At 53.7% G+C, this 8,397-nt stretch overlaps 1 protein-coding gene across 1 annotated transcript in view; it reads left to right on the plus strand.

The window, feature by feature from the left end:
* Positions 1 to 2,448: 2,448 nt before the first annotated feature.
* TNNI1 (troponin I type 1 (skeletal, slow)) overlaps positions 2,449 to 8,397 on the plus strand; it is a 20,567-nt gene continuing 14,618 nt past the window's right edge. Inside the window, exons 1-3 of the mRNA XM_011990557.1 lie at positions 2,449 to 2,613; positions 3,039 to 3,487; positions 5,024 to 5,141. The gene's annotated coding sequence lies outside the window, so the exon portion shown is untranslated. The remainder of the gene's footprint in view (positions 2,614 to 3,038; positions 3,488 to 5,023; positions 5,142 to 8,397) is intronic.

An 8,397-nucleotide genomic window follows, 5' to 3' on the forward strand; every position in this document is an offset into this window, starting at 1 on the left:
AAAAAAAAAAAAAAAAAAAGATGTTTTATGATGTAATACAGCACTTATAGCTTACATAGATATATAGATATGTATTCCATCATACTTTGGTCTATGGCATGCTTCCTGGGTTCAAGCGATTCTCATGCTTCAGCGTCCCCAGTAGCTGGGATTTCAGGCACGTGCCACCATGCCTGGCTAATTTTTGTATTTTTAGTAGAGACAGGAGTTTCACCATGTTGGCCAGGCTCGTCTTGAACTCCTGAGCTCTAAACATGTTTGATTTAATACACTTAACATTTTTTTCTGTTTCATCAAGGATGCTTAAATAAAACTGGCTTTTTGGCCCCAGTGACTGCATTGTGGGAAAGAATAAGGCACCAGTTTTACCACCCACTGCCTTTGCACTATCAGCCCACATGCCAACCCAATGCAAAGACAAATATGGTACCCCCAGGAGTCGATGGACCACTCTTCAAGAAGTATTACCACATTGCAAGCCCAGGATAGTCTGTGATGAGGCGGAGAGGGTCTGTCTTAGGGGGCCTAATCCCTCTCCACCTCCTCCTTTGGCTGGGAGAATTCATTCCACCCCCAGCTCCCAAAGCCCCTGTTTGGTTTCAGGCCTCTGCCGCAGCAGGTGCACTCTGGGTGTAGCTATATGTCTGCAGTCCCATTCCCTGCTGGACTGACAGCGAGCACCTTAGAGCTGGGCTTTGTGTTACCAATTTTCCTATAGCTGAGCCCTGACGAGCAGCAAAGAGATGGGAAGAAGTGTGGCTGGGAGTCTGCATGTGTGAGGAAGCAAAGGGAGGCCTCCTCTTTCTTGCACCGAGAGGAGGGTAGCATCTGGCCCCTCCCCCTGCCCCAGCATGAACAGGGTGAGACCCCATGAAAGCCCTACCGTCAGAAAGAGGCTCAGCCCAGCCTCAGAGTTTTGGAGAGGTTGTCCCATCTGGCTGGGGTCTGGAAGGACCTTCATTAGATCTGCTGACTGAAAAGGTCCCACCCTGCTCAATTCCTCCCCAAGCCTCCTGCAAAACAGTCATGGGGTGGGGGCAAGGGCGTGAGAGCGGGGAAGAAGGAGGGCTGGGGTCTGTGGAGGTACGGGGTTTGGAGGAGAATGGAGCGGGAGGAGGAAGCGGCCAGGGAGGCAGGGTTGCTCACCAGACACAAGGGCAGGGTTCTTTGTCTGTGTTGGCACCTGCTTCCCCCTGACATTCCTGGCCTGAGCCTGGGCACGGGGTGGAGGGGGTGGTCATAGTTCAGGGTGACCTCCCAGGGCCTAAGTTTAACGTCAACAAAGGTCCAGTGTCCAGCTGTTGTTTCTATGTGTGTCCAAGCACATTGTTGGAGGGGCGAGCAGTTCATCACCTATGTCAAGGTCAGTGAGTGGCTGTGGCTGCTCCTCTCTGGGGGAGGGGGCAGCTGGTGCCCAGACACTCCACGTGCCAGGAACTTGAACGAGATGGCTTCTCAGCCGGCCCTTTCCCTGTACCCTTAGCCAGGAGCCCCCCAACCTTATTTCAGGACCCTGAGAAACCAGCAAAGATCCCTCCTGAGCCATGGGAGGCAATTTCCTGCCCTGTGTCTGGCCAGAAGGTGCCTTTCTATGTTGGCTACTTGTCCATTCGGTTATTCAATGAGCATCTACTATGTATCAGGCACTGTGGTGGTCACTGAGGATACAAAACTGCATAAGACATAGTGTCGACACTCAGGTTCCTCCCAGATGAGTAAATAGATGACTTCGATATTGTAGATGCCACATAGAGAAAGAGGGACATACAGGGCTATGGGGCTTGGAGGAGCGGCTCCTAATGCAGTCGGGTGGTCAGGGTGGACTTCCTGGACGAGTCAGTGCTCCACTGAGACTTGGAGGAGGGTAGGAGATAGGTGGAGTGGGAGTGAAGGGCCTTCGGAGAAGCCTCTGGTGATCTGGGGACGTTGAATAGTTCTGTGCGGCTGGGACCAGGGGACACAGGGGCTAGGGAAGCTGTAAGGGTGTGATCATGAAAGCGCATGTGTCTTGACCACAGGTTTGCATTTATCCTCATATTGTCACTGAGGGAAGGTGGTTCAGGCGGCAGTGGGATGGACAGGCTTCTGGAGCGGACAGCCCGACTGGTGAGGAGTTTGCTGCCATGAAGCTGGCAGAAGGCAGTGGCTCAAGCAGAGACAGTGGCGTGGGTCTGTGGAGGAGGGCGGATTAGGAGGCCTCGAGGGGAGCAGGACAGGACTTGCTGCTCCTCTGGCTGCGAGGAGGAAGGGAGGGGAGCAGAGGGGGTGATCCTCAGATTTCTGGTTTGGCTCAGTGGCTGTGGCTGGGCCTTTGCATGACAGGGAGAACAGAGAGGGAGCAGATGGGGTTCCGGGTGGGGCCATCGAGTGAGGAAGGGCTTGCAGTGCCTGAGCCAGGGTGTTGTGCAGGCAGCTGGGCACACGGGCCTAGTGCTGGGGTGGGCTAGGCTGCCCCAGCAGGCCCCAGGGAAGGCCGGCAGGCTGGGATGCTATCCGCATGGACTCACTCTCCTCTCTTAGCCCTGGCACTAAGTGCGTCCTTCTGGCAAAGGAGAAAATAATTTCTGTCCCTCGCCATCTGCTGCATGGGAAGATGGGACTGGAGTGAGCACGGTATGAGGGGATCAGGAACGTCGAGGGGCTGTGTCCAGCTGCCCAAACCATCCACGAGGCCGGCACCATGTTGAGGACAGTGGTGGGGACAGGAGCCAAGGTTCATCATTGTACCCCAGGGCCTGGGTTGATGCCTGGTAAGGGGTGTTTGGGGGGCTCCAGAGTTCTCTGGGTCTGAAGCGTAGGGTGGGGAGGGCAGCATGGGGGATAGACCAGGGCCGGGGCTGCCTATGCCCAGTTCAGGGGCCCCGCTGAGGAGTGAGCACAGACTAAAGTGTTGGGTCTGGCTAGAAGGGGTGCTTTTAGGGTTTTTTTTTTTCAGTCTTTCATATTATTTTATTTTCTTCCTTCAACCATAATAATATGATATCCAAAGTTTGTCTTAACTGGTGGATGTTGCACAGGCTTATCCATCCCACTTACAGACAAGACAAATGCTGCTTCCTGCAATGGCCCCACCATGGACCCTCATCATCCAACCCAAGTCGCCCCCTTGCCTTGCTTTAGCTTCACTAGATTGTGAGGCCACTTCATTGAATCTTATCCCAGACTTTAACTTTTCCATGACTGCCATGATTTTGCCATGTTTTTTACACAGAATGTATCTGACCTTAGCTGCCTTGCCACCGCCTTTGGGACCCTGAGCCTTCTTGCCAGCACTGTCACTCCCAGAGGTTGCTCCCACTTTCCCCTTTTCCAGAACCACTTGTTCCTTTGGGTGGCATCGTGGAAACTTGCTGTTGAAGTCTCAACTGCCTAAGTGGTTCTTAAAGGGAGGTCCCCAGGCCAGCAGCGTCAGCATCACCTGAGAAATAGTTAGAAATGCACATTTCTGGGCTTTACCCCAGACCTGCTGAATCAGAAACTTTGGGAGGTGAGGCCCAGAATCTGTGTTTTAACAAGCCCTCCCCAAAATTCAGATGCCCTATAAGGGTTTGAAAACTACTGGGGTGGGTGGGGGAGTGGGCAGGGGCCTGTTCCACTACACACCATGCTGGGTCTGGAGTGAACAGATGGAGGCGGGAAGCCCCATCCGCTGCCCCAGGGACAGCCTTTTCAGAGGGAAGGTAGAACTGTGCACCCAAAAACACAGGGGATGCAATGCTTAGAACCAAGTGAGCATCGGAGACAGAAAGTCCTGTGCAGCAGAGCTGGGTGGAACCTAGTGAGTGGGTAGCATAGGGCAGAATTGGGAGAGAGACACAGTGACCTGGTGTCCCAGTTCCCAGGGTTGCAAACTGCTCATGTGCCAGCTTGAAAATAATTAGTTTCTAGGTAGGGGTCTACACTCAATTTGCTAGCTCACTCTCCATCACTGTCCTCCACATCCCCCCATCCCTGGACATACAGAGTTAGCCCCAAACCCCACCTACTTATTATGGGGATTCCTGGAGAGTCAGCCTGTTTTGCGGGGACCTGTTAAGGCACTGCCAGTCCCAGGCTCAGGGTGTGGAGGCTCAGTGGCAGCACAGAAAGCGGGAACCTGGGGTGGGAGCGGGGTGGTCTTTGGGCCTTCCTCCTTTATCCTAGCACTGGGCTGATGGGGGAAACTAGATGGGCCAGAAGAGGATTCAGGGTGAGGCAATGCTGAGCTCAAGGAGCAGGTAGTTCAAGAGAGAAGTGAAGCAACAGGTTTGGCAGAGGGTGGTGGGTGTGGGAGGGGGTCAGGGGCATGGGGAGGTGTGCAGACTGTGAGAGATGCACCGCCACCTGCCCAGTGCTGGGACCTGCAGGGACTCACAAGACCCTCACCCTCTTCCCTCTGCCCTGCCTCTCCTTCACTTCCACTCACCCCATCTCTAACCCCACCCAGGCCTCCCTGGAGGGGAAGAGCCTCCTCTCATGGTGTCTCAATGCTAAAAAGAGTGGCTAATATTATCTGTTACTGCACAACCAAACCTCTCACAATTAGGTACATCAAGAGTCAGTCATTCAAACCATCACTTACACTTTTTTTCTGCTTTGAGACAGGGTCTCACTCTGTTGCCCAGGCTGGCGTACAGTGGCATGTGATCTCGGCTCATAGTAGCCTTGACCTCCTCCTTCGCTCAAGCAATCCTCCCACTTCAGCCTCCCAAGTAGCCAGGAGCACAGGCTTGTGCCACCACACCCGGCTAATTTCTGTATTCTTTGTAGAAACGGGGCTTTTGCCATGTTACCCAGTCTGGTCTCAAACTCCTGAGCCCAAGCCATCTGCTTGCCTCAGTCTCCCAAAGTGCTGGGATTACAGGCCCGAGCCACCATGCTCAGCCCATTTACTGTTTTTAATGTTGGGATGAATTATACGCAGCTTTGGAGTCACAACACTGGTCCATTCCAAGTTCCCCGTGGGAACCATGGTGTTGGCTGAAGATGAGGACATTAAAGTCATAGTGACGGCCCCTGTTTACTGAACACTTACTATGTGCAGGAGCATGGACTTTGGCACAGAGACCTGGGTGCAGCTCTCAGCTCTGTCTTGTCCTTGCTGGGGGACCCTGGGTGATTGCTAAACCACTGTGACCCTGTTTCCTCATGGGTATGGTAGGGTAAGTAATAGTGCCTACCTCAGAATGGTAGTGTGAGGCCTCGAGGACTATATGCCAAGAACCAACATTTGTTCAGCATTTGCCTTGGGCCAGGCCTTTGCAATGCCCTTTATGCACATACCTCATTGGAGCCTCACAGCCACCCCCCAGGTGGGCACCATTATTATCCCCATTTTACAGATGAGGAAGTGGAGGCTTGGAGGGATACACTGCTAAGCTTCACTAGTGAGTGTTCCTGGTGAGTGGCAGAGCTGTCTGCTTCCAAAGTCGTGTGTTGACTCACCTCACTATGCTATGTCTCTAATGCCACAGACTTTCATGTGGGGCTGATTTGTGGTGAAAAATTGAGGGTGACACCCTTTTGATTTCTTTGTTCCTTCTGCTCTAGTCTCCTCAGCCCCCAGCCCTGCCCCCTCTCAGAACTCAGTCACAGAAAGCTGGCCTTGGAACCATGATGGGCTTAAGAGGGGGTGGGTGGAGAAGGCAGGGAGGGGCGTGGGGTTGGCTGTCACTGAGGCGAAGGCCCCTGAGTAGTGGGGGGAGAGCCCATGTCAGGAGGGGCCGCCGGGAAGACAGATGGTCTGGGCTTTGTCACTTGCTAATTTGGGCTTCCGTGCTTCCCAAACCAAGCCAGGGCAGCCAGGGCTGACAGGTGTCAGCCTCTGAGGTGGCGGGACCTGACTCCACAACCCACGGCCTTACAAGGCTTAGCTCCTCTGGCCAGACACTTCCTTCCCTTTCCCTGTGGCCTCCCCAGCCCTGGGAGGGACAAGGATGACACTGGAAGCCAGTGGCACTAGAGGCTGAAAATCCCTCCAGGCCTTCTCTCACTGACACCCATCTCACCGTCCCTCTTCCTGGACTTGCCCCTTCCTCCCACGATATGGCCAGCTCTGGTTCTCACTCCTTCTGGCAATTCTTCCATCCATTTCCACTGAGCTGGGCAGTCACAGAAGATCTGAGAGGGTACTGACCACAGAGGCCATTCTCCTGAGGCCTGGATTCTTGTCAAGTTTGCCTCAGCCTCTTCCTGGACTTTAAAAGAGGCTAAGGGGGTTCAGACATGGTGGCTCACACTCAGACATGCTGTAATCCCAGCACTTTGGGAGGCCAAGACAGGAGGTTTGCTTGTGCCCAGGTGTTCAAGACCAACCTAGGCAATGTAAGGAGACCCCACCTCCATAAAAAATTAAAAAATATTTTGAAAAAGAGGCTAAGGGAAAGCCTCCAGCCTTGTCCCAGGGAGGAGGACCCCATGGAAGTCAGGCTAAGCCTCAGGTCCCTGCACACCCTTAACCCATTTTACAAATGAGGAAGCCAAGGTTCAGAGAGGATGCTGCATAGCTGGGTCAATTCTGCAGTGAACCTAAATTCAGCTTAGTGTCTAGAAGGCCTGCAATAAGGCTAGGGCCAACGCCAGGAGGGGAAACTCATGTGGTCTAGGGTAGGGCTTGCAGATGAAGCTGGATTAGGAATTAGAACAAGGTCAGTTTTAGCATTTTGCATGCTGTGTGCAGAATGGATTGAGAGGGCAAGCGGCCACCTCAGTAAACCAAGCAAGAGAGTAGAGAGCAAGAAGGTGAAGGTTCTAGTAGGTTAGGGATAAAGACAGGGACAGGGATTATATTGGGGTTAAAAGAGGGTTAGTGTTAGGATTAGAATTGGGCTAAAGTTAAGGTTAGGGAAGTGTCTCTGCTTTGTGGGCAGCATGACAGAGCACCGGGCTGGGAGTTAGGAGACCTGACCCCTCACCCTGTGGCCTCCCCTCTGGGGGCCTCGGTTTCCTCACGGGCACACAGATTGGACTGGACAGTCTTCCTGCTCTGGTGTCCTGCGATGCTCTCGGCAAAATCAGAGCTAGCTTTCTGGAAGGCCAGGCAGGCCCTGGTGGGGCTGGATTCTGGCCCACTCTTCCTCAGGGCTGCCTTGTTCTGAAACCTGGGTTGGTTTGTTTCACTGACCCTCCCAGGCTCATTGTTTTCCTGGCTAGTCCCAAGCACAGCCGGAACCATGAAGTCCAGGGCCCAGCAAGGCACTAAAGAATGTATTAGCTTCTCATTGCTGCTGTAACAAGTCAGCACAAATAACCCAAGTTTATTATCTTACCGTTCTGGAGAGCAGAAGTCTGAAGTCAGTCTCCCTGGGCTGCAAGGCAAGGTGTTGGGAGGCCTGCTTCCCCCTGCAGGCTCTAGGGGAGAAGCCGTTCCCTGTTCTTTTTTTGGCTTTTAGAGGCTGCCTGCATTCCTTGGCTCATGACCTCCCTCCATAGTCAAGGCCAGCGGCATAGCATCTTTTCTGACATCTGCTTCCTTCATCACATTTCCTTCTCTCAACCCTGCTTCTCATGACTCACTCAGCTGAGAAGGACACTTTCGATTAGATTGGGCCCACCAAGATAATCCAGGATAATCTCCCCGTCTCAAGTGTCTTAATGTAATCACATCTGCAAAGACCCTTTGCCATCTAAGGTAACAGATTCACATTTGCATTAGGGCCCGGGCACCTATGAGGGCCATTATTCAGCGTAGCACAAACAGTGCTGCCTGGGGCCAGGGCCAGGAGCACTCTTTCTGGCTCTGTGTCTGGGAAGGGTCCTCCCTGACCAGTGAGCATCTGTGTCAGACAGAACCTCAGCTCTGGTACAGCTGTGCCGGCTCTGCAGGGAGAATAGGAAACCTGGCCCCAGGGCAGACATGCACTGAGAAGGAGTGACCTTTTCTGTAGGCAAGGGCGGGAGGAGAAAGGCTGCCGAGGTGCACTTGGTTGGGGCAGTGAGCGGGCTGCAGGGCTGAGACCTCCAGTGGCGGCCCCTCAGCTGGGTGTGGGCGGCCTGGGTCATTGTGGCCTGCTCTGCACCCACTCCATACATGAAGGAAGATGGGGCTCAGGAGCAAGGACAACAGGGCACAGCATGCTTGCTTTTGAAGGCCACCTTTGAGCGACAGGAGAGAGATGCTGGAGAAGTCAGTGTGTGAACTGGGGCCGAAGGTCATGGTGGATCTCAGAGGGGGAGCTGGAGGCTGGATTCCACGTGGTGTGCAGGGATGGTGGGGATGGAATTGGGACACTGGGGTGAGGGGTCCTGGCCCCATGCTGCCCGACAGAGTGTGAAGATGAATAACTCTGAGTCTGAGATTCTCCGTGGCTCCTGCCCAAGGAGGGCCCCTGGCTGTGCTATGTTCTCCACGTCTTGCTGTGGACATCTGGCTGCCTACTTTCTTGGCTTGTGTTCACCCTGCTTTGTTCTTCTATTTAT

Source organism: Mandrillus leucophaeus, unplaced genomic scaffold (assembly GCF_000951045.1).
Source record: "Mandrillus leucophaeus isolate KB7577 unplaced genomic scaffold, Mleu.le_1.0 Scaffold38, whole genome shotgun sequence".
Lineage (NCBI taxonomy): Eukaryota > Metazoa > Chordata > Mammalia > Primates > Cercopithecidae > Mandrillus > Mandrillus leucophaeus.